Below are 24,381 nucleotides of genomic sequence, written 5' to 3' on the forward strand. Positions count from 1 at the left end.
AATCAGAATGAAAACACGTAAGGAGCCATCCTCTGTTCCTACCTGGAATGTGTATGATGTTCCTGGCTTGGTTGTCAAGAAAGTTTAGCACTGGGCAACATTGAGAGACATGCAATTAAGATGATAAAGGGGAGCAAGGGGTGATGGTGAGAGAGGACACATGCCATATTAAGAAAAAAACCAAGGTTGAAATTCTTCAGCCTGTTGAAATGGAGGTCAAGATGACTGATGTCTATGAAAGAAGGTTACATACAAGGTCAACACTAAATCTCAGTATTACTAGAACCAGGGAGCCAATTAGTTGGGAATTCTTGAGCAAGACATTTCCCTTCTTTGGACCCCAGCGTCTTCTTTTGTGATCCCCTTTCTGGAATGTGTTCAGTAACAGGCCTGTCCTATAAGATGCTTGCTGGGAAAAGGGGAGCTTTAGTCAAGTAAGTTTGAAAATCTCTGTATACCATATCTTCCTCTAGTAGATCACCATTCACATTTGATATTAAAAGCCCTCTGAAGTTCATACCTAAGGAAAACCTAATTTAATATCCTTAAGGAAAACTTGTTCAACCAGTATTTCCTAACCTCGTTTGACAATGGCCTCCTTTGTTCATTTAGTGCCTATAAGGACTTTTGGGGAAGAATGGACTTTTTAAGATCTTTAAGGTCTGTGGAACGAAGTTGGTCCCAGATAGAGGAAGTGCTGCCTGACGTGAAACACGTTATTCCCGAGCCAGTGTGGAAAGAAAATCGTAGTTGGCAAGGAGTAGGAGTTTATAGCCATTTATGGATGATGGCAGGTTTATTAGAGGTGATTGGGAGGGGAGGCTCACGATCCAAAGGAAAGCCAATGTAGTCCACAGAGTGTTTTTTGAAGCTGCTATTGAGCCCAGACCTCCACATCAGGGCTTTAGATTGTTCTGTTAGGACACATAATATGCACCCTCAGAAAGCAAAGTACAGAGAGGCAGGCCATTTAAATTTGGCTAAACCAAGCAGATAGTTCTGCATGTTAGTGAAATTAAAGACAGTTGGAAAACACTTCTCTTGGACTTTCTGGCCAGTCACATTTCATTATTTAAAGTATGAGTTCATGCCCATTAAGACAATATCAGTTGCTTTCTACAGCTCATCTCCAGAGACCTGGCTATGCATTCAAGTTCTACAATTTTGTAGACTGGTGTGCACATGCTTTTTTCTCTAGAAACGTCTCGCTATTTTGAAAGGTGTGTTACATTCACCTTTCCTTCCCCTGGGCCGCTGGCTGACTTTTCCTCCTTTCTCTCACTTCCCCACCTCACAGAGTGTGTGTGTACAGCCACAATGTCCTTCCAAGACTGTAAAATGTTTTCCTGTTATTTATTGGACTTCAGGGAGAGCAAATGACTATGAAAGATTGAAAAACTAGGGCTTAGAATAGCTTTCTTGCTCTGCCACACATTTCAGCCTCTGTTCCTGTTGCTTCATCTTTCCCACTGTCGTGGGCAGTCTCTACTCCCCACTCTCCTCCACTCTACTTTAAGGGAGGAAGAGGAGGAGGAGGGTCATCCTACATGGACTACTTTAATGGGCTCTCTTGCCCTATGGCTTCGGTTGGTCAGCTAATGGAGAGGCATCAGCTAGAGATTTTAGGAGAATGAGGTTTGGGCATTTATACCACATTAAGCTACCTCTCACGGTATTTTCAAATTTCTGAATTACCAGTTATTTAATATTCAGATTTCACTTTAAAATCTGCATTTTAGTGTCTCTTGATTCTTGAAAAAACATACTATCTGTCTACTGGGACCCATAGGCCCTGGCAACAGTTGGCTGGAGTAAATAGGAGCTGCCTTGTCCAGGTGGGCTGTACTCTCCATCTTGAGAGGGTCCCTGCCCAGCCTGGTCCTGAATTCTTGTTCTTTCCTGGCTTCTGTAGCAATGAGTCTAAGACCCCTGCATGAGAGGGATTTTTATGTGTGGCCTTTTGCAAACCACTCACATGCCCTCAGTCATTTCCCACATGAGGTTTGAGGAGCGTGGAGTCTGGATTTTATACTTCTCTCAGTAACTAGCACAGCACAGAGTAAGTTGTGCTCAATAAAAACCTGTGGATCTGAAAAAAACAACTTGCTCAAATTCAATTTGCTAGGTAAGGTAACTCAGGTAACTCCTAAGGACATGGGATGCATCCTTGCCCTTGGATAGGGTTCTCCCTCAAAACAGTCTGCCTGTGAAGCCTACCAAGCAAAATCCTGAAGCATAGCTGCTGACAGCAATGTTGAGACAGCTGCCTACTAAATAAGAATGTCTACTTCACCTCCAGGCCCATGGTGTGAGGTTTATGGGAGAGAAAACAGCCACCTCTGGGAGGGTGGTGGGAGCAGAGAGAGCCTGCTTTCAGCTGGAGCAAGAAGGTGAGGGGACATTTCACAGAAGAAGTTGAACTACAGAGGATCTTGCTGCTGATGGATGTGAGCTCCAGAAGGCACAGAGATTTGGAAGTTGGACAGGGAAAATGGAAGCAGACGGCGGGTGTGCAGAGTGATGAGGACTGGCCGAGAGGTTCAGGTGACATGGAAAAGGGGTGCAGGACATGTTGGGGTTTGACTATCTCCAAGGCAGATTGTGGAGAGGAGATTGTGAGTGTTGAAAAAGAAGCAGGGATGGGGGAAGAGAAAGGTTTTTCCAGAAGCACACAGAGCTCTGGCCCCCTCTTCATTCGTCAGTGTGGGATGGAGTGCATGGCACACAGTAGTGCTTATTCAAAGGCAAGGGCCACTGTGGAGTACACAGTAGACTGACTGCTCTGTCAGGGATGACGCCCTTTACATTTGTGAATACTCACAAGATCTGGCAGGTTTCAGTAGAATTTTGATGTTACTATAAAGCACAGCTAAGAAAGTTGTTGCAGTCATGTTAAGGGCACGTAAATCTTTTTTTTTTTTCAGTGTAATACTCCTTGGGTCTCTTTGATTGCAACTTTTATCATCCCATCTTATTATAGTTTTAGACCTGTCTTTATGAGACAAAGGACTTAAAGAAAATAGATGCCAATTGAAGAAAATGAATCATCTTTCCTAAGACAGGGGCTGGTGTGCTTATAACGGTGTAATGAGTGCACCAGCTGATAAAGGAACCCAAAGAGCTTACAGTTCTTGCAGCTCTCTCTTCAGTTGAAGATACAAGAGAGGGGCATGTCACAAACCCTTCCTCATGAGCAGGAAACCTGTCCACGGATGGAGCACAGAGCTGGCCAAGACCTGGGGCTCTTGGTCCTTGCTGAGCAGGGTCAGATGCCTGGTCTCCAGCAGGCAAGGGACTTCCTCATCAGCAGAGATCAGCTGTGCTGGGTCACACTTGTTCACTCCCCTTGGGACTTCATGGAAAAGTACAGAATTTGCAGACCTCTTGAACATCTCTTCCCTTGGCCTCTGTGCATTTGGGGAGTAGAGTCATGATCCAAGTCAAGAGTAGAAATCCCTGTCTCTCCCAAGAGCAGTGAGCTTTTGGGAAAAATAAAATAAAGAAAGAATATTTAAGCCCTGAAAATACTCCCAGTGGTGGGCAGCTTCCCTGAGTCTCCACCCTCCTTACTTCTGGTGGCGTACCAGGGTGTCAGGAAGGGAAGTCACCTTGGGAAGTTTCTAGGATGCCCCCAACAGTATATACAAGTACTGAACCCTCCCACCATCCGCCCCTCTGTCTCCAGCAACACTTGGCATATGATCAGTGCTTTCCAATTTCAGCTCTACCACTTCCTAGACCTTGGATAAGCTACTTAACCTCTCTGCGCCTTAGTTCCTTCATCTGTCAAAAGGAATCATAATGGTAACCATCTGGTATGGTTGTTGTAGGAATTAAATGAAGTAAGCAATGTCTGGCTTTAGTAAGCGCTATCTTAAGTGTTAGTTATGAGACTTACTTTGATGACCCTGCAGTGGATATCTGGCTGCCACCAGAATATTTAATAGATATTAAATAGATCTAATAATAGATCTTTAATATAGTTAATAATATTTAATACATATAAAAAAGATCTAATAATAGATCTTTTATGCAAGATCTAACCAGGTTTGCCTTTATGCTTCTCTGGTAAGCAAACCTTGGTAACGGAAGTTGGCTCGTCCTGGCTTATTTACGTCTCCTTTCCACAACTCTCCAATCTTCTGGTTCTCAGTAGCAGAAATACCCACTGGATTGGACAGCTCTAGACTAGGGTTATTCCCAGTCAGACCCCAGAGATCTCCATCACTGACCACATATTGTGTGTATGCCATTATTCAGTTTCCTTTTGCGGCTAAGGAATGGACACACCTAAGTACTGCTTCTTTTTCTAGAAGGCTCTGACTAGCATATTTGCTGATTAAAAGGAAGGCCTCACACGGCATTCATTTTGAAAAGCATAGTAATATTTAAGAACCAGGACTATTTTAGGCATTTATTGCAAAATGTTTATTTCCTAAAATAAGGAGGGCATGCTTTTTGTTTACTTCTTCCTAATGAGAATTCCTCAAGAGTTTCCAAGTTGTTATTGTGCCCTTTCCTCTCCTCCTCCTCCCCCTGCCCATTTCAGCCTACCCAGCCAAGGAGCTGATCACTGCTACCATTAAAGCTGCCATTTAACTTTGAAAGGAATCCTCTTCCACTCTCCCCTTAGAATTGTAGCAAGCTGCCTTTGTTGACTAAATGTATATCAAAATTTTTAATATATTTCAGATTCTTTCACTGATTCCTCACTCCTCTGGGAGGTATTCCTTGACCCCAACCTCCTCTGTGCTTGTTCTATACTGGGACCTACCTTTATTGTTGTATTTATTACAGTACTTTAACATTTAACAACTATGTAATACTGCCTCCTATGTGCCAGGCACAGTGCTAGACTCTAAATACCTAACCACAATATGACTTCAGAACAATGCTGTCTAATAGAACTTCCAGTGATGATGGAAATGGTCCCTCTCTGCACTATGCTCAGGTAGCTGCTGGGCACTTGAAGTGTGGCTGGTGTGACCAAGGAATTCAATGTGTAATTTTGTTCATTTAAATTTACATTTCAATGGTTGCACATGCTGGTGACTACTGTATTGGCCAGAACAGCTCTAAAACATATGCCTTATCAAGACAGATCTTTTCCTGTTAATTGCTCTACTCCCTGCACCAAGCACAATACCTGGCCTGTAGTGTGAAGGAAAGAAAGATGGGGGGTGGGGGAGGTGAATTGTTGGCAGAACAGGGGAGGTGGGAAGAGAGGAGGAGGGGAGGAAGAGGGACAAGGTCTCTGTCCATGTAGAGCTTACAATATAGTAGGGACCCATTGGTTTATACATTTGTTCATGGATTGAAGTCCAGAAGGAAGGGATTGTCTTGTCTTGGCCTGTACCCTTAGACCATTGTGGAGAACCATATCAAGGCCATAGAAAGAGCTCAATAAATGTAAATTGAGTTGAATCAGATGCTGAAAAAATGCAGGATCAATGATGGTGTCCATAGTCATCACGGTCACAGGTACTGCTGTGTGGAAAAGGTCCAAAGCCTGGAACCATCACCCCCACCACATCCTCTGTGTGTAAGCCCCACAGGCAGATCTGCCTTCTCTTCCATGTCTTCATCTTTGGGTTCCTGCTTGCCTTGGAAATCCAGCTACATACCATGTACAGCCTTTGTGGAAAGAAAGGGGGAGAGTCATAACTGTTTGTTATACTGCTTGCCGGCTCCTTCCCTCACCTTCACCTTAACCACGGATTTCTCACACATGTCTCTGGTCCTGTCCCCGCTCTGATGCTTGTTTGTTGCGCCACATCATTCTGGCCTTTCTCTTCCCCTCCTTCCCTTCTTAACGGCGAGACTGAGCTGGCAGATTACTCCATGGTTTCATTAACTGCAAGGCCATGTAATAGCATATGATGGAAAGAACACTGAATTCAGAGTTAGACCCCTTAGTTTCAGATCTTAGCTTTCTAGCTCAGTACTTATGTGAATTTGGGCCAATTACAAAAACTCTTAGACCTTCAGTTTCCTCATCTGTATAATGGCATTATAATGAATTTTTCATAAACTTATGATGAAGATTAAGTGACACATATGTAAAGTATTTAGCAGAATGCTTGGTGCTCAACAGATGTTAGCTGTCCTCCCTCTGTGACTACCTACACTCATATTCCTAAACACGTAAATACATTGGAATTTAAAGCCAATTTGTGGTGTTCAAGTTTTAATTATACTTCACCCTTTTGTCTTACACACCTGTTACACTATTAAGAGATTAAATTACTAAAATAATAATCCAACTAGCTTACTCTCCATCTGGAAAACTGGTTTAATTGTAACAAAGGTAAGCAAGTGCTTAGTGCACCATAGTTGGAATCCCTTTTACAAGTAAGTCAGTCAAATTTTCATCTTTTTTCTTCATTGAAAATCAAGCAAACCATCAAAGTAAGCCAAATAAACAGAGAAAGAGGACTGAAGTAAATAATTCAGTAAAGGGCAGGAAAGTAGGGTGCTTTTAGTGTAAACTCTTCAGGATAATGAGGGCTAACTCCCATCCCATGGTGCGCTTTCTTGACTGTCCTGGTAGAAAGGTCAACAGTTTACACACACAAATGATCTCTGCAGACCAGTGCTTTGAGGGAGGCATCTGCACTTCTCCATGGCTACCATCTGCTCCCTTCCCCCAAAAGAGCATGAACTTTCAGCAAACTTAGTCCTCAAGGAGGAAGCCATACAATGCTGCACAACTGCAGTTCACCTTGATTCCTATAGTGTGAGATTATATTTGAGCCAGTGTCATAGCATTTACTGCAAGACTTGATGCACTGTTCTCAATTAATGCCTGCAGTGCTATAAGAATTCTAGATCCTTCTAGATTCTTAAATTCACATGCCCTATCTCCCCCAATATTCCCAGCATTTAGTGAGCTTCTGCTATGCACCATGCACTGTTCTGGGAGCTGCTGCTGAAGGAGAGTACAAAGATTTGAAAACTGCAGACCCTGGGAGCTCCCTCCTTGAGTGGAACACACAGATGAACAGACTGTCTGACTAAAGGAGAGCACAGGGTGTCCCAGAAACTCAGAGGCTGCTGTCCCCTCACCGCCAGGACAGTCCAGGAGGGATCAGAGAGGACAATGAGGAATTCCTCACTGACACCATTTTAGACTCCACAGCGACCTGACTTTGAGTCACTCTAGTTGTGGCGCAGCAGATGGCCTTCCTTTCAGGTGCTTTCAGGAAAATCATAGTTAAGCCAAGAATGACATTATAGAGGCAGACATGAAGTATAAAGCAGCAAGTCAAATAAACAAGAATATGAAATGGAGACTCTTCCAGTTTTAAACAGCAATAAAGTAAACCAAGAGGACTCCTTTGTTTTTCTGGTGCCGTAGGCAAAATAAATTTCTCTTTTGCTCTATGTGTGAGGGGCTTAGAGGCAAAAACTACTGTGGTATAACCTTAGTGCTCTCCCTTATTATCCAAATGCCAGGTTCATCATAGTTTCTACTACAGTCTTTGGCAGAGGTGCTATTCAATTTGCATGGGAGAAAGCCAGATATAACGGATGAGGGCAATCCGGTCTAACACCTGGGGCACAGGGGGTCAAACAGAAACTTATAAACCAGCTGTTCTCAGCCAGAACATTACCCTAAAGGTGACTCACCTTGCAGAGGGAAAAAGAGGCTATTTCGTTTTCCTGACATCCTGAGTAATGCTAAACTTTAAAAAATGAAAACCCTTTCCACTCTCTGTTGGTCTGCATGCACTGCAAATAGCAATCGTCCTCTCAACAGAAAGGGTGGTGCATGGCTTCTCACACAGCCCCGGCAGCTTTTGGGGTCTCCCCCACAGTGAGCCAAAATGGTGTTCTAAGTGGCATGACATAATAATGTCATTCTTTAGCAGAGTATCTGTGGGAGCAGTTGGTGCAAACTCTGGCTATGATATTTTTTTGTGGGTTCAGCTGTGTTCAAAATTTAATAATACCTGAAGTCCATGAAAGGCTTCTTGGAAGAAGTGACATCTAAAGTGAACCAGAGAGATAATCTGGAGTTAGCCAGATGAAGAAGATAGTGAAAAGAATGTTCTGGGTCATGACAATAGCATAGGAAAGACCCTCTGAGCAGAGAAAGTTGAGAACTGGCCATAGCTTGTATGCAAATTAAAGAGTAGGGAGCTATAAAGCTGAGTGGGTGAGCAAGGGGCAGATCATGAAAGGCTCCAACAAGGCACCCAGGGTTTACCCAAGGCTTCCTGTCTTCCCTCTGAATAGGACCATAGTGCAACTGTCATAGTGTGTGTTAGAAGTTATCAGGGGAAATATGACCTTGTCCACATTACAGCATGATGCTTCCCCTGCTGTGTTCTGTGACTGTCAGACACACGTCTATATGTGAAGTCAGCTGTCATGAATACCGAATGTAAATCATAGTTCTATTTGTTTTTTACAAATATTTCATCAAGGTGGAAACCAAAGCACAGAAAATAATGGTCCCATCTCGTGAATAGACCTCCCATAACTCCTTCAGTATGGTGCCACATCCCTCTCTCCTGACCCCCACAACCTAACCATTTTATTATTACTCTGCCTCTGGGCAGGAGGAATAAAATTATCCTGCAATCTAATGAGAGTTATTAAATGCAATACAAATTAATACATACTCTATTAATTTTGAAATTGTGGTTAATTCATACTAGTAATAGACTGTATTTTCCTTTGTTCTTTGAAATAAGGGATTCAAAACAATGAAATAACATAAACAAAGCTTCTGCACAGGTGATCAAGATGCTAATTATATGTAGTCCTTGTCAGTATAGCAGGTCCCCATGAATCTTACCTGCCAACACTCTTGGTAACTTTGAAGGATCATTTTAAGTTCTTGAAAGTAATGATCATTCAATTATTTAAAAATTGATTCCACAATTATTATCCCTTACTTGCTAATTCTAGCTGCCTTCAAATTAAATTTCAGAGGGAAACTATAGAATGAACATACATGCCTGAATTTATAGAAGAGGATGAGGTGCTTCTTGCCCCAGATGAGGATTTGTTTTCATGACACCTTTTGCCCCAGCCCAGAATGTGTTTAGGCTAAACAGTATTTAGTGTCATCCCAAGTCATTATTCTATTATTTAAAGACATTTCAAACAGTATTTTAAAGCATACTCTAGATTTTCATTTATTGAAGAATCAAAAATAAATGCTCAGTACATTTGTGACTCTTGTTGCTCATGTCAGCAACAACTGAGCATCTGTCTTCTTTTGTGGGATCCAGACAAAAGGGAATTCCTAACTATGGAGACAGGTGGCATCTCACCTACAGGTACCTCTTTGTCTGAGGGTGAAGGGGTAGGCAGTAGGGAAGCTGAGACAGCTCTTTTGAAATTAATACTCCATGTCATTTTCATGAATATGGGAATATGCATTTGAGAAGGAACAAGAGGAATTTAATATCTCATCATTGAGAGACTGACAGCTGAGAGTGATTCTGGCCATGATAATTACAACTTTCTCATGATGTGAAGTGCTCAAAGAGACAACCCCACAGGTAAATTCACTCTTGAAATAAAACTAGCCTTTCATCCACTTTCCCATTGTTTGGTAACATTACAATACTTTGTATCTCCTATGAGGTCAGAGGCCATGTCTGCTTACTGCAGCCCCACAGTGCCTGGCACACAGTAGGCTCTTACTAAAATACCTGATGAATGATTAAGATGTTATTTCTTCAGTATTAAATGTTTTTCATGATCCCAGCCCTTATTAATAACCATAGCTTTCTTTGTGTACTACTTCGAGTTTCACTACTAACTAGCAGTGTGCCCTGGTTAGATAATCTGTCTGGATCCTAACTTACTCATTGTGGGTAAAATTGTGATATTTCCAGAGTATCTCCCCTGGTGTTAGTGCATCTGCTTATCAATAGGCGTTTCTCAGGGGGTGGAGAGAAGTAGCTCATCTCTACATCAGTGGGTAATTACCTGGGCCACCGAGGACTTATCTGAACCTGAGAGGTTAGGGAGAGGTCTTGCTTGATTCTGCCGGAGCAGGGAAGAGAAATAAATGGACCACAGTTTGTAAGCAATAAACGGTTTTAAACTCTATTTCTCTGTTTGACTGATTTCGGTTTTAGGAGTATTTTGCCCTGGGATTTCCTCTCCCTGGAGTTACACTCATCTTTAAAATAAAGGGGTTGAGTTTCATCTACTCAGAAGTCCCTTGGATTTATGCGAGTATTCTACCAGGTGTTTGAAAGAATTAGATCATCTTAATAATAATATAAGGAAAGTTAACATTTTACTACTCTTGCTTAATGTCAGTAGAAGACAATGAATTAACTTTTAATAATGTCTCTCTTGGAAAGAGAATTTACCAGCATCCCAAATCTCAGAATCAAGAGGTGCAGGGAGCCAGGCATAAAAGACCCTCTGGGCAAAGGCATTCTCCTGAAATGGTGGGCTTTGGCCCCAATTCCTTACTGATCATCTACATTAGTGATGTGGTTATACAACACAGGAACCTCTGGGTCTCTTTTTGCTTAAGGCCTATTTCCTAGGGCGGTGAAGGGGTCTTTTTTCCCCAGGCCCAAATCCTGAGTTGGCCTCTCTGATGCTTTGCTTCTCCCATGGCCAGGGGGAATATGAAAGAGTGATCTTAGGGAGCCTTTCTCTGGAGGCTAGAGGGTGCTTGCCTGTGTGGGCCACCCCAGACCTTCTTCCCCTGGTTCTGCTCCGGAGTGGGCTCCACCGAAGCAGGAGCCTTGTTTCTCCATGCCTGCTCCTGGGGAGGATGACAGAAAACACCACAGAAGGCTTTTCACTTTTTATTCCTGCTGCTAAAAGCTCCAGTTGCCCCTGTCACCAGGGCCTACCTGAGTTTTCCGGAAGCTCTTTTATTCCTTGATCCCACTCCAGGGGCCCCTCGTTTTGGGGCTGAGTGGGAGGAGAGGAGCCTGGAGCTCTCTTCGGAAGCTCATATGGGACCAGCATAGACCTCCTAGACACAGGCAAAGGTGAGGGACGTTCCAGTGCGGCTCAGAGAGCTACGGTCCTAGCCATCTCCAGCACGGCAGCATAGAGGGGGCCTTGGTGTGCGGGGAGAAGGTCACGGTCCCTTAGGCCAGACCAAGTCAGTATTGAGTCATACATGCCCTGAAGCAAGATAGAAAGTTAAACATTTGAAATGTGTCACGTGACACTGCTATTCAGAATTTTTTAGACACACAAATGCAACTAAGTGTTCCTTCTAGATTTTGGAAAGAGATTAGATTGTGTTTACAATGAGTGATTTTCCAGTAGAAGCCCTGGAATGGGCCTTATCGTCTCTTGGGTTGATCCTTCTTGGTCCTCACACAAGGAGGTCCCTTGATGGGGAAGAATAACAGATGCAGACAGCCTAATAAGTTCTTGGCAAGAACCATGATCTGCACCACTGCGGGGTCACGAGAGTCGTAAGTAATTCACAGGGTTCTGGTTCTCTAAGATGAGATGGGCCAAATTAGTCAGCATTACATTTTGTTCTCCCTCTCCTCACCCCCAACCCACACCACTGTAGCTGCTTATCCCCTAAGCCAGCCTCTTTCCTTTATTCCCTAGAAAGGGGAGGGAGGAGGGCTCTCTCCCAATGAACATGGAACACATCGGGTTGGTATGTGAAGATGCTATGATGCAGAAACTAGGACATCCTGAAAGCTGAAACATAAAACAGCATTTTTAAAAGGGAAAATAACTCCAATGTGTTTTCAATATGGGCTGTACAGGAAAGGATGAGGCTCCAGTGACACTAAGGGGAGCCACTCCAGCTGGAGAGCTTTTATCATTGCCCTGTTATCATCTGTGCATCAGAACCCAGGAACTTTTAGCTCCATCTCCGGGAGTCAGTGGGTCCTAAAGGCTAGAGTGGCTTGGAATGTCAGCCTGACCTTGTCAGCACTTAAAAATTCAAATAATAAGCCTGGTCCCTGGGAGTTGTAAATGTGTAAACAAGCACTTCTGCAATCCAAAGTGATCTTTTATTTGGGACTTTTTCTCTTTTAATCTGCATTTGGGAATTAAAGAATTAAAGAAAGCTGTGGTTATTAGCAAGGGCTGGTGTGGATAAAGTGAAGGTTCCTGTGGCCAGGATTCTCACCTGTACCTGGTCGGCTAGCTCACTACACACATGTGGGCAATACATCGTCACTGACTCTGTATAAAGAGTTCCGCTCAGTGCTCTGGGTGACATGGTGGCATAGCTGAAAGGTTGCAGGAGAGCAGAGCATAGGCTGGAGTGGTGACAGCGCCAAGGACAGAGACTAAGACAGCTGCACGGGTAGAGAGCCCCAGAGGCACAGACTGGCTTGCTGCATGCAGACTCACTCTGAGTGGATGGGATTCTAGTGATTGACCTGCCACCGTGGAAATAAAGTTGGCTATAACCCTTTCACCCCAAGAACATTTTACTGTCATTTCTTCGGTCACATTGAATCCATAGTGAACTTGCCTGGGGCTGAAAGCCATTGGCAAGACAGCTGGGATCATGAAAAACCATTTAACCCTGAAGAGGTAACATCTTAGCAATAATTCATCAGGTATTTAGTAAGGGCCTACTGTGTGCCAGGCACTGTGGGGCTACAGTAAGCAGACATGGCCTCTGACCTCTTAGGAGATACAAAGTATTGTAATGTTACCAAACAATGTGAAATTGGATGAAAGGCTAGTTTTATTTTAAGAAAGAGTGAATTTACCTGTGGGGTTGTCTCTTTGGGCACTTCACATCATGAGAAAGTCCTAATTATCATGTCCAGAATCACTCTCAGCTATCGGAGTCTCTCAGTGATGAGATATTAAATCCCTCTTGTTCCTTCTCAAATGCATGTTCCCATACTCATGAAAATGTCTCTCTTGAGACAGAGTGCAGGTTCCAGAGGAGCACATGGCTCTTTGACGCTTCAGCTTACTCAACTCCCGAATCAGGGTAGAAAGCCACTGAAAAGGCAGTACCAAGACTTCAGTCATCTGTTTAATATTGTTTAGGAACAGAGCGGTGGTTAAATGGGACCAGAGTGGCATTCTGGCTAGATCTGGGGTGGAGAGAGACTTGACTGCCATCAGCAGGACCAGTCCTCCTGTGACACCACCAGGGCCTGGCAGCTAGCTCCAGACTCTGGGGCCTCACTGGGTGCCGGAGGCAGGGGTGCCCTGAGAGCGGGTGCGGGAGGGGCTCGGCAGCAGGATGCACAGGGACGCCATGGTAGTCTGCGCAGACCCGCCCTCCCTGCTCCAGGCTGAGGGGTTTCCAACCCTCTTGCCTGGCTCTGCCTCCTCCTGGCACACCCTGTTCACCTCTTTCCTTGGCGATGGAGTCAAGAGAGACGTTACTTCCTCAAAGCAGGCAGGACCTAACAGTTTTCGACAAAGGTTTGGGGGAAAGGTATAAGGAATAATAAAGATTTTTGGATTATCTATGAACTTTATTTTTCTTTCTGTTTTACCAAGACCACATGTAATGCTAATTAAATAAGTACCGCCCAAACAGCAGTGACTCAGTTCTTGCCTTTAAGAAACTGAACCTAGAAGGGGGACGCAACTTAAACGCAGTAGTTATTGCATGATATCAGTTGGCTTCCTCTCTTACAATCGATATTATTTAGAGGCAGATTAACTACTTCTCCAGCAACAGATGTTGGTATGGTTAACATTGTAGGGAATTTTTTTTAATGTTGATGGTGATGATGATGATAAATATACTTTATGCAGATGCTCTCACTCTATGTTAACGAGGTGAATCCCTCTGCACTGGCAACAGTGAGGGCAGAAATGATGTCAGTCTGCGTGGCCGTGTGGGACCTCATGGGCAGACAGGCCTTCACTTGGCGACGGTGTGGTGTACACGCAGAGTGGGCTGGAGGAAGGGGAGAGCTCCTGAGCCAGAGTGCAGGCTGCGTCGCCTGAGATTCCAGGGGAGCTCGTGGCTGTGACGCTTCAGCTTACTCCTTTCCCAAGAGAGGCCCTGTGTCCAGTGGACCAGATGAGGTCCGAGGTCCTCCCTGAACACTGGGTCTCGTAGTTCATCCTCTACCTTTGACAGATAAGGATACTGATGCCAGAGAGTTTAATTAACTCACCCAAAGTCAGTTCCAGCAGAGCCAGAAGTAGAATCTAGGTCTCTGGCTCCAAGTCCTCTGTTCCTTCCATTTTTCCCTCATAATTTCAGGGTAGTCAAAGGCAGTGTAAAATGCTAGTGAAATGTTAGAGCTGTGCAGAAAAGTAAAGTAATAGGAAAAATGTGAAGTAAAAATAGGGATCCTCTGCATTTGGTCACGTCCATCCAAAATGTGTCAGAAAAACCAGGCCCCTCAGGCACACCATCCTGTGGCCCACAGCCCTCAGGGTACATGCCATCCCTCCCTCCCCCAAGCATTGGGGCAGCCCTGGGGGGATGGGATGTGCGGGTGACCTGAGGGTGCTCCCCTGAACCAGAGTGGCCTCCAGTGCTGCCAGCTCCAAAGCCAGTTGTCTAGAGTCAGGCCAGCCTCGGGGACAACGAGTCTGGCTGGAGGGCCAGGCCCGGCACATTTGGGCCCTCAGCCCCTCTCCATGGCACTGCCAGCAAACCTGAAGTTTGGGCCCCAAACATCTTCTTGGTGATCCCCATGATCTCCCACACTTCCTTCTCTTTCCAGCTCTTCTTCTGAGGGTATTTGTGATCAAGTACAAAGCAGTCAATGAATAATTTCAGTGTTAAGAGGAAAGTTCCTGCCCTAAGAGAGTTAAAATGATTTCACTTAATTTCATGGTCCCTTTCCTCACCGAGGTTCGGACACTCAGAGTGGGATCCAGCAGCGTTGCTGACCCATCCCCGGGTCGTGCCCCATGGCATTTTGTTTTCCCCAAACAGCCCGTATGTGCCAGCCCCTGCCACTGTCTTTGTGTCTTCAGTTTTCTTGAAGCAGTCATTTTGAGGAGAGAAACAGCATATGTAAAAAATTACATGGAGTCTATAAACACATTTAAGGCCAAAGCAAAGCTGCTTTCAGACATGCATCCTAGGGAGCCACCCAAAGCATTTTGATGATTTAGTTACAGCACATAAATAAAAGATCCAATTAAAGAAAAGAAACATATTTAAGAAGCACATACACACTTTTTAAGGTTGCTTGGGGAAATGTATCCACTGTAGAGGCATTTACGTTTTTTTAATTTTATTCCACGTCATTCCAAAAGGCTTTGAGAGGCCTTCGGACATGTATTGGCAGATGGAACAATTTGAACTCCACATTTTATTGCCAAAATGATTTCCCACCTGCACAAAACTCCTATTTCCACAGCTCCACTATCACCCCAGGTTTAGGAACCTGAGAGCATTGAAGACACTTAGGCGCCCGGCAGCTGGGTGGAGCTGTGCCTGATCACCTGAGGCTGGTTCTGCTCAGATGCAGGGCAGTAGTAACCTGGCTCTTAATCTGTCTCTAGTGATCACTGCTCTCCGCTGACCTTAACCAAAGTTTTGTTTCTGGGTGCCAGTCTTGTTCCTCAGGCTGAGTTCATTCTCGAAACCCTGTGTCACCCTCCAGGTTCAGGGCCCCTCCATCCTCGCCCTAGTCCTCTTGGCGGTAGGGGCTCTCACCTTGAACCCTGATCCCAGAAGCTTCCTCAAACCCCAGTCTCTCCTCCTAAGGTAGAAGGACAGGATGTGGACTCTGAAATCAGCAAATCTGGAAATAAATTCAAAATCTGCCTTTTACTGTCCTTAAAACTTTGACAACTTACTTAGCTCCAATTTGCTTATCTTGAAAAGGGAGGAGTAATAATATCAATCCCAGAGGACACCCATAACACACAGGGCCAGACACACAAATGACTGATGTATGGTTTGTGCCTCTCCCCAAGCACACTGGGTACCAACCATCTATGTCTGACCCTCCCTATATTGCCTGTAAATGAGCTTTCCTGCAGGCCAGATCCACTCACCACCCTAGGATGCCCTCCAACACCCCTTACTGGACCCCTCTCCATCCTCCAGCCTGCTGTGGGCCCAGAATCAGCATGCTATCCTGACTCAGTATACCAGGGCCCACTGTGCGTTGGCCTTCTGCAGCCAAGTCTGCTCCACACTCAGCTGGGGTGTCCAGGCTCCCTGGCCACCACCATCCCCAGCACCCCCACCCCAATTCCAGGATGTGAAGATGGAGCTCATGCTTAAGAGATAAAACAGTGGGCATTTTCTTCAATATCACTGTATATCTTTTTTGGAAAAACCAACCTTTTCAATGTTTCATAACTTCTACCCTTTATTTTTTCATTCACTCCAAAATAGCAGCTACAAGGCTGAACAGTATAGACCCAGTGCCTGCCCTCACTGTGCTTATGGTCTGGTAAAGAACTACTATATAGAGCAATAGACTATACGTTGGTCAAAAATGTGTAAGATGCTCTGTTTTATCTTTGTAATTTACCTGGTTCTTCCACCTGCACAAGTTGCTTACCCCATCTGTCCCTCATTTCCTTCACCTGAGAAATGGAAGAGGGAACAATGATGGGCTCTTCATGTGGTCTTCCAGGAGTCTCAGCCCTCCTACCTGCTGGTCTCCTTGATGCAGTACACAAATTGCACAGCTGTGTGAAGAGCCCCGACTTAGCTCACTCACTTTAAATAGTTAACATGGGGCTGGCATACTGTAAGAGCATAATACTAAGCTGTTATTGTAAAGGGAAAACAAGACTAATGAAAAACATTGGGCACACAGGGATTGCTGTCATCCAGAGCATTACAGATTTTTGCAACAGCTTTGTCTCTTTAGAAACATATTTGCTGTCATCCTCAGACTGAAGAAGACAGCTTTCTTATGAACTATCCTTCAGGAGCTGCTGAATCAGGTAAGATGTCTCTTTCAGTTCTGACCTCTGCTTCAGCACTCCTTCTAAGAGGATAATAAATGAGCATGGTAAATTTTCCTGCTGCAGTTAACTACTGTCTGTGAGATATGTCAAGAGATTATCTGAGAGCATTTGGGTAAATGATAAATGACTTGGAGGCGATTTATAAATGCAGCAATAATGAGAAAAAGTTGAAGGAGGCTTGAAGGATGAGAGGGAGGGAGGGACAGAGGGGAATGCCGCCCAAATGTTAGCAGTGAACAGAGGAGGAGAGTTAGAAGGAAACCATAAAGGGAGGTGAACAGCTGGACAGGAAACACCCAAGCAGAGCAGGAAGGGGGCATTAAAAGGGTGAGGGGAAAGGAGGGTAGAGAGGAAAAGAAGCCATTGCCAACCAACAGAAAAGGTCTGAATAAACACACAAACAAAAAATTCCCAGGCAGATTGGGAAGAAAGTGGAATAAAAGAAATCGAAAAACATCAGGATGAACATAATTCAATGCTGAAATGGAAAACATACATTAGATTACATCTATTTTATGCAAACAAAGGAGTAAAGTTTTGCCTGATAAAAATTACTGAGCTCTGAAGTTACTACTGTGAGCATTCCAGGGCAGTTTAAGCCTTCTTTTGCATTCTTTGGACATACTAGGCCACCTTCGAGAGTGTCTTTATCATAAGTTGAAGTCCTAAGTTATACTATTTTAAATGTTGAAATAAAAAACATAACATAACATAATGCTATAAAGGAAATTATAGTTTGGATAAAGACAAAACGAAGTTTACTGTTAATAAAGCTATTTCCATCACCTTTCATTAGTTTACTTTATCAGTGGTGGTGTATCTTCCTCACAATATGCCTTTAGATAAACAAACAGATGTAGCATGGTTTTTATTTCACCGAAAGAGTAAAAGACAACCTAACAATCCATAAGTCATTTGCAGAACTAGAAATATCCAAGTTTGCTGTTCCATTCTTAAAATGATTGTCCACTCCATTCATCCTCCAGGAACAAATGGACCTGGGAATTGGGCATGCTCAGGTCTGGGCTTCCTGATGTGTTAGTTTTATAAACTGGAAAAACTAATGTGGCCTCTCTGAGTTCCCATTTCTTCCTCCTCTAAAATGGAGATACTACTAATTTTTCCCAGGATTATTGTAGCTATTAGAGATGCAATATATAAAGCATTTGAAACAAGTAAATGGTCAATAAATTCTAACTTACTGTTTTCATGCAACAGATAATAGTAATATACATCTTTGTAGTCAAGAAAAAATATTGCATTAGCAAAAATGTAGGGGAGTAGGGTGGCAAAATTACATCAAGGAAGAGAAGGCAAATAATCACATGAAAGACACACTGCAGCCAATTTATTGTACAGTAAAGGGAAGTGCATTTCTTCATTGCCTCTGGGTCAGTGCACCTAAGTGGAAATAAGTACAGAAATGGAGTAAATTCAGCCACAAATCTCATGAAATGCTGTTAAAATCAGGGTTTGGCATCCCTCAAAAGGTGTCTTGATCTGTACCTCAAGGTTAAGGTAATAAGTGGAAACCAAACTATAAAAACAGGAGTTACATGGGTTGAACACTAATTTGACATTGAAAAACCTAAGAATCAGTGGCAGCCATTCCCTCCTGCCCTTGACCATGTGAACTTAAATCTTTTTATTGTCCCAGGACATATAGGCCTTCTAAATTCTGTAGCTGGTACATTATATGAGTGAGGCTCATGAGGTCAAATCATAAAGCAAGCTCATTTTGTTTCTCAGTGTTCCTTTAAGTTATCCAGTGGGGTCTAGTTCTTCCCCTATCCCTGAATGAATATTTGGGCAAGTCCATAACTTTCTGTTCAGCCACAGGAACTACAGTCTCATTTCAGGAATTCATATGTTCAACTCTGTGAAACAGTCAAAACTTCAGGCTTGATTTAGAGTGAAGACATTTTTCTCTCTCCACCTTCTGCCTGCTGCTGTGGAAGACGGGAGGTGTGACTGGCTGACTGTCTTCCCTCAGGTGAAGTTTCTCCTCCTCCTCCTGTCCCTGATACACTGCCGTCTCCAACCTCTGCATGGCTGGAGTTCAGAGAGACAGTAGAGGAGGGTGGGGTAGGAGAGGCCTTCCCTTTCTGACTCTGTGATGAGCTGGCATGACACTATGTGACATTGGCAGAGATCCCCACCTGCTCTTTCTCTCATGTGCACTTGGGGGAGGTCTTCTGAGACACTCAGGCATGGTCATCTCTCATCTGCAGCTCTTCCCTGCAGCATCATTCCCGCCACTCCAATCGGTCAGCTTGACGGGAGGGAATTGTATGCATCATGGTGGTGTGCTTGCTTCTCATTGGTTGTGGTGCCGTCACCTTCCCAGTAAACAGTGTGAAAAGCATAGAGGATAATTCAAGTAAATGAGAAGATGGAGGAAAGTGAATCTGAGCTGAAATACCACTGCTTGGAGTTAGTTTTGTGAATTATTCCTGTTTCTGAGATGCTGTGATGCTGTTGCAGGGCCCTCGTCAGGTGAGATGGTTCGCCTTTCCGTAAGCTCTGCTTAAAGACAAATTCTAGAAACCTGTGCTCTGGAGATTTCCAAAACAAAGGAGAGTCAGATGTAGGGAAAGTATTGTCTTAAAGAGGAAAGTTTGTAAAGAAAGGCATGGCCATTTGAGAATGAGAGTTTGCTCATATGGAATTTAAAACAAATCACAATACAATGAAGGGAAAAAGGGAATGATACAAAATCATTCATGTTAAAACCCTTTCAAACTATTGTGAGTTTGCAACTAAGTCATAAAGCATTGTGTGTCAAGCTCTAAATTTTCACAAAGCATTGGGTTAAGCCATATGAAATTCTGGTTTTATAGATTTAAAAAATGTTCAAATGTTGGCAATTTCATTTGGTTCAGACTTTTTTTTAACCTCTCATCACTTAAACAGAATTTAGCCTCATAGTTTAGAGATTTTCAAATTTGTAGTAGGTACTTTTATAACCCCATGACTAGATCCTAAGTTTCCTGAGATGAGGTGCCTGCTTACCTTCCTTTCCCTGCTCACTGTGCACACAACACCAGTCTCTGAGAGAACACTTACTGACTCAAATCACCAACTCAGCCATGCTTGAACTTGAGCCATCATTAACTACAGAGTCGCAGAACTAGATTCTAATCATCGGGCTTTCCCTTGATACACAGAGTAGAAGGTACAAGATGTTTAAAAACCTTACATGTGATCAGCAAGAAAACACTTTTGAAGGAAACTTTACTGTTTTCCCCTCTAAAGTGCCCAGGGAAGGAAGAGGGAGAGGGAGAAGTGGCCTCTCCTCCTGCACGCAAAGAGGGTCACCTATGGAAGCAAGAGACTGGGTTCAGCCCCCAGATGCCCACCAAATCCAAGGCAGGCGGCTAGAACCAGACAGCTGACCTGGGCTCCTCCTCTGCTGTCGGTCCAGGAGCAGAAACAGAATGGTGAGAGGAACTGTGCGCCACTTCTGCCCACTCAGTGTCTGAGAAATTATTTCTTGGCAATAGCTTCCGCACTTTAAAAAACCCCAGCTCCATCCCACTCTCTGGGCTGTTTTTCTGATCTGACTGGAAATGCCCGAAGGTTTTTAGGGCTCTGTTCTAGAACGGGTGAACATTAGCTGGAATTGCAGAGTGGCATTGGTTAAATATTTAGGGAGAAACTTTTTAAGATCTAACTTGACATAACCTGCTAACTCTGACCCAGAATTCCAGACAGATACTTGGGTTTCCTAAAATCATAAACATTTGATGTTTGTGTTCCTAAACTGTTCTTTTTTTTTTTAATGCAAAAATATTTGCATCTGGTATTTTGTAATCTTCTTAAGGAAGTTTTCCAGACACATTTGGGGGTGTGATTTCTTAACAGAATAAGCCTGCATGGTCTTATAAAATGCTGCTACAAGGCACTAGACACCACTCCAAAGCACCCTCAAATTTATCTATACCAAAATCCCCAAGCCATAAAGACAATATTAGCAGTTCATTATAAATGCATTTGGGGTCCTCATTAACTTGAAAGGCTTCTATTTTAGTGTTTAGGATGAAACATAAGTCTAATTAATAAAATATGGAGCTAAGCATCATGCCAAATGAAATATTTATTGGAAATAATGAAAATGACTTTGCTGTAGTAGAAAAGTCCTGAAACCAAACTGTGAAGAATAGTGTATATGTTCATGTTTTTCACAAATGCATGCTGAGTATTATGTCCAGCTCTCCAGAGCTGAGTGGGGCAAGGATTACCCCTAATGCCAAGGAGCAATCACACAGTCTAACAATATTAAATAAGTATTTTATGATAAGTACCCTTAAAACCCCAAGAGAAATCTTACAACATAAGTTCTCTGAGGCTTAGCTGCATAGCTCCCAATTAAATGAGTGAGTTGTGTTTTTAAATACCCATGTCCTCCTGAAAGTTCCCCATTGCTCTTTTAAAAAATTATAAAATGTTTTCCTGGTGACAGAATTTAGCTTAATAACTTTCAGAAGATTTTGATAATTAATTCATACTATAGCTTATAAAAGGTGTAGTCAAGTAAGCAAAATCATTTCTCCCATCTTCTACATGATTAGGAAGAGTACATAATCCAGCTGCATTTCACTACAGCAATTTTGGGAAGCTCAAGACAGCTCATGAAGAAAAGAATACTGAAAATTCAGTATTTGGGACCTGAGATGACACATCGCACATGGCTCTGTGTTCCCTCCACCTCTATCAGATGGTGAACAATTTTAGGCCTCTGCTGACCTAAGGGTTTGTCATTGATGAGTCAAGAAGACTACTTAGACCTGTGTAGGATTTGCAGTTTACAAGCAATTTCCCATTCATTCAGTCATATGCCCACAAAAGATCATGGTTTCGGAGCAACTTAAACCTTTGTAAGCTGTTTTATGAACCTAGTCCTCTAGGACAGCATTTGATTCCAGTGGCAATCACCCTGTGGCTCTTCTGTTTCCCTCATAAAGAATGAAAAGTGGGTTGGATCCTCACAGTAGTGTTTGCAGGGCACACTTGGCAGTGGTGGTTTTGTGGCATGGTATTGAGGTCATCATTTATAAAGTAGCACAAAAAGGTGCTCTTAGAGACAAGTCAACCCTCAATTTCTTCAATTTATTATATTAGTGGTTTTAATATTAATATATATATTTCTTCCTCTTATTTCAATATGAATATATACAATATAGCCTCTGCCTCTTCAGAGTTTTACAAAAAGTGCCTTTGGAGTAACTCTCCAACTGGAGTCATATTTACAACCTGTTTCACTGGCTTCCTGTTTGGGAACCTGGCAGAAGCAATGCTAAGTAGGCCTGAGACATGCTTTTTGAAGGATCCATATGCACACCCACCTTCCTTCATGCACACAAGGCACTGCAGCTACTTTGCAGAGAAGTGGTAAACTGATAATAAACCAATAACCCTGTTTACTCAGTCGAAAACCTATGTGGAGTCAATATTTGGAGGGAGGCTTTCATTTAGGAAAGCAGATACCCAACAAAACAGCTTGAATTCTCCAGGGTAGATGAGATCACATGGAGCTCCAGTCTTAGTGGGAACCTATTAACTGGCAGGCTAGGGTACCAGGTTTACTCCTAAAGCAAATATAAATGTTTCTTTTTTTTTTTTTTTTTTATTGAAGGGTAGTTGACACACAGTATTACATTAGTTTCAGGTGAGGTGTACAACACAGTGATTCAACATTTATATACATGATAATTCTAGCTACCAGCTATCACCATACAAAGTTGTTACAGTATTTTGACTATATTCCTTATGCTATACATTACTTATTTACGGTTATATGGTTAACGGCTATACGGTTACTTATTTATTTTACAATTGGAAGTCTGTACTTTTTTTTTTTTTTTGAGAGGGCATCTCTCATATTTATTGATCAAATGGTTGTTAGCAACAATAAAATTCTGTATAGGGGAGTCAATGCTCAATGCACAATCATTAATCCACCCCAAGCCTAATTTTCGTCAGTCTCCGATCTTCTGAAGCATAACGAACAAGTTCTTACATGGAGAACAAATTCTTACACAGTGAATAAGTTACATGGTGAACAGTACAAGGGCAGCCATCACAGAATAAATGTTTCTTTTTCCATGTCCCAATTAACAGAACCAAACCAAAGAAAAGGACAGGATTTGTTTCTCTAGTTCCTCTTGAATGTTCCCAGCAGAGGTCACCATTTTCATGATATAGGTGTCTTAAACATAGGGACTGTTAGGTTCTGTAAATGAGAACCAAAAAATTATTGAATGGATCGTGAAAACTGAGTCCTCAGTTTTTGTACTGGGAATAGACCCTTGTCTTGCCAGTGGGTTTCAGCCCCAGGCAAGTTCACTATGGAATCAATGAGACCAAAAATGGCAACGGAACATTCTTGGGGTGAAAGGGTTTATACCCGACTTTATTCCCACAGTGGCAGGTCAATCACTAGAATCCTGTCCACTCACTAGAATCCCATCCACTCAGAGAGAGTCTGTATGCAGCAAGATGGTCTCTGCCTCTGGGCCTCTCTGCCCCCACAGCCGTCTCAGTCTCTGTCCTCAGTGCTGCCACCATTCAATTCTCTGCTCTCCTGCAGTCCTGCAGCCATGTCGCCCAGAATACTGGGCAGAGCTCTTTATATAGAATCACTAACAATGTATTGCCCACACGTGTGTAGTGAGCTAGCCAAACAGGGCCAGGTGAGAATCCTGGCCAAGGAACCTTCACTTTATCTGTAACCCTCTACATGCTGCTGTATTCTATGGATAAAGAAAAATTGAAATTGTACAGAAAATGTAAGTTGTTCAAGAAGTTTGATTCAGATCTTAGTATTAGAGATAAGTCTCTAGTAAGCTAAAGTAAACAAGTACATCTCCTTTGAACAACTGTGCACATATATACATACACATACAGCTGTGATCTTAAAATTATTTTGGCTGCTTTAAAGTATGGTTTCCCCCCTTTAGAATATTTAACACAAAATATTAAAAAGAAAAGTCATAAATGCTACTTATTGCAGATCTCTGCTGTACTGTGATTTTAGTTGTATCTACCTTTGAGATCAATTCTGCAGGCATTGAAACTGGCAATGCATATATTGAACATTTGAATTTAGTTTTTATAGGACCTGCTGCCCTGAAGTGGCATGGCAGAGTTATCATGCCCTTACGTCCTTATGAACTTTTTAGACTCTTGTCTGGCAAGCATCCAGATCTTATGTTAAAAACATTGAAAAAATATTTTGTGTAGATTGAACCATAACATTGTCAAAAGCCCTTTCAATAAAGTAAGGGATCAAGTAGCTCACAGTGGAACTCAATAAAAATGCCTTCTTTAAGAGAAAGTAGGAAATAATGATCATAAATAATGCCCAATGGAAATCCTTGTAAATGGATCATCTGAAAAGTATTTGTCACCCCACATGGATCATTATTTTGGCAATTTCTGTCATGTAAGTCTCCCTAAAATAAATTGGAATGAAGTATAGACAGAGAGTAAAGGTTGCCACCTCCTCCCCAGTGGACTCTGTGCATGCGCTCA

At 42.9% G+C, this 24,381-nt stretch overlaps 1 protein-coding gene across 1 annotated transcript in view; it reads left to right on the plus strand.

Annotated features, from left to right (window-relative positions):
• The window catches only part of SCFD2 (sec1 family domain containing 2), a 398,635-nt gene that overhangs the window by 283,860 nt on the left and 90,394 nt on the right, over nucleotides 1-24,381 (plus strand). The window lies entirely within an intron of this gene.

Source organism: Manis javanica, chromosome 5, assembly GCF_040802235.1.
Source record: "Manis javanica isolate MJ-LG chromosome 5, MJ_LKY, whole genome shotgun sequence".
Taxonomy (NCBI): domain Eukaryota; kingdom Metazoa; phylum Chordata; class Mammalia; order Pholidota; family Manidae; genus Manis; species Manis javanica.